The sequence below is a fragment of the Octopus bimaculoides genome, chromosome 25 (genome assembly GCF_001194135.2).
Source record: "Octopus bimaculoides isolate UCB-OBI-ISO-001 chromosome 25, ASM119413v2, whole genome shotgun sequence".
NCBI lineage: Eukaryota > Metazoa > Mollusca > Cephalopoda > Octopoda > Octopodidae > Octopus > Octopus bimaculoides.
This window is the reverse complement of record NC_069005.1, coordinates 20,506,190-20,508,344: the sequence shown is the minus strand read 5'-3', so window position 1 is coordinate 20,508,344 and position 2,155 is coordinate 20,506,190. Positions and strand designations below refer to the sequence as shown.

The window sequence follows — 2,155 nt, the reverse complement described above, 5'->3', positions numbered from 1 at the left end:
GTGTGTGTGTGTGTGTGTGTGTGTGTGTGTGTGTGTGTGTGTGCAGATATGGCTGTGTGGTTAAGAATCTTCTTTCCCAATCATATGGTCTTGGGTTCAGTTTCCCTGTAAGGTTTCTATGGTTGGGTGCCCTTCATAATGCTAACTGCTTTACAGAGTGTACTAGGTGGTTTTTACATGGCACCAACACAGTGAGGCCACCAAGTGATTTGCAAGACAAAGACCCTTCAAGTGAGTGTGGGGAGTGGTATTGAGATGGCTTTTTGCCAGATGATGAGAAATTAAACTATGATAGAGGAACCGAAACAGGTATTTTGCTGTAGAGAAGATACACGGTTGCCCCAGTCAGAGAGAGATAAGAGAGAGGAGGAGAAAGAGAGAGGGGGGAGAGAGGGAGAGAGAGAGAGAGAGAGAGAGAAAGAGAGAGAGAGAGAGAGAGAGAGAGAGAGATGGAGTAATATGCCAGGGCATTCCCTCAAGGTACAAGATGGTGAATGTAAATGGAGTGGTAGAGGATTGGACAGGGTGCATGAGCAGGGAATTCACAAGAGTGTAAGGTGGGGGAGGGGAGAGGGGAAGGAAAGAGGGAATACAATGAGTGGTGAAGCACAAGTATATAGGGGAGTGGTGAAACATAAGTATATACACAAATAAATAGGATAGCAATGATACTGTTGGCAATGATGGGGATATGAGAGAAAGACGATAGAGTGATGTTGGACTGCAGGAGTGTCAAGAGAGAAAAGCATAGTGCATGAAGAAAAGATACAGTTTGGTTCATTGGGGTAGGGTCTGTGAATTAATATAATGCGTAAATACTTCTAGAACTCGTTTTGCTGAGGTGGGTGGGTCTTCTCAAAAACCTCATATCTTTAGATATCTAAATCCATTGTCATCATTTCTATGAGGCTCAGTATCTTGAGATCAGCCCTCATTACTTCATTCTATGTCCTCACGGACCTCTTTCTTCCACGGGTGCCATCTGCTTTAAGTAATTGATACTTCTCTATACAGTTGTCTTCATCCATACACATCAGATGTCCAAACCAATGTTATTCTGCTCTCTTGCATGCCAAATCTGATTCTTCTTATGCTCAACTTTTCTCATTTGCAATTTGTCACATATGCACACTGATGTTGCATATCCATCATAGCATACTAACTTCATTCCTCTCCAGTCTTCACATGCCCTCTGCATTCAGGACCCACATCTCACTACCATGGAGTATATCCCTTCATACACAAGCATAATACAATTGCCTTTCAATCTGAGAGAGAGAGGCCTTTTGTTGTAATAGCTCTCTGAACTTCTTCCAGCCTTTTGCCGTTCTAACAACAATACTTTCAGAACATTCTCTGCCACTGCAAAGAAATGAATGTAGCATCTATGTATATAGCTTGGTGACACATAGACATAACTATGACAGGTTCCCCAATTTTGTTGGGCAAATTTTTTCCTGTAATGACACTCTCTGAGTGGTTGGCGTTAGGAAGGGCATCCAGCTGTAGAAACTCTGCCAAATTTAGATTGGAGCCTGGTGTTGCCATCCGGTTTCACCAGTCCTCAGTCAAGTCGTCCAACCCATGCTAGCATGGAAAGCGGACGTTAAACGACGATGATGATGATGATGAATGACACTGAACATAATTATTAATTACTTCGTTATTTTAGGTAACTGACACTTTGTACACACCAGTTGCAAAACACTCATACATGCACATAACAGACATACCTTAGCATATTTATTTTACTTGCTTGGGTTAGGAGGAAGGGACAATGTCCATTCTTTCACAGGCCCTCTCCTGGGCTGATAAGATTTATATCATTAATGGTTCCTCTTGAACTTTTGTAAGTCAACTCCTTTCAGGATGGACACAATAACGGTGATGAGAATAGGAGAAACAAATGGGTCAGGAATGCTTGGGTGGAGGTATTATGAACATAGTCAGGTTCAAAGAGCTAACTAAGCTCATTATAATAGTGCAAGAAAAGGCAGACAGAAGAGACAGTACACTTTTGGGCATGAGGTTGGAGAATGTTTGTGACCTGGTGACATGTAGATCAGGCATAAACATATGAGGTATTAATTTTCAAAGCCTAAGGGGTGGATTTGGTATATGGAAACTGAAAGAAGCTCATTGTATATATATATAA

General features: G+C 41.8%; 1 protein-coding gene across 1 annotated transcript in view; it reads right to left on the bottom strand.

Moving 5' to 3' along the window:
* Positions 1-2,155, bottom strand: part of LOC106873152 (collagenase 3) — a 38,005-nt gene that overhangs the window by 28,673 nt on the left and 7,177 nt on the right. The gene's annotated exons all lie outside the window — the stretch shown is intronic.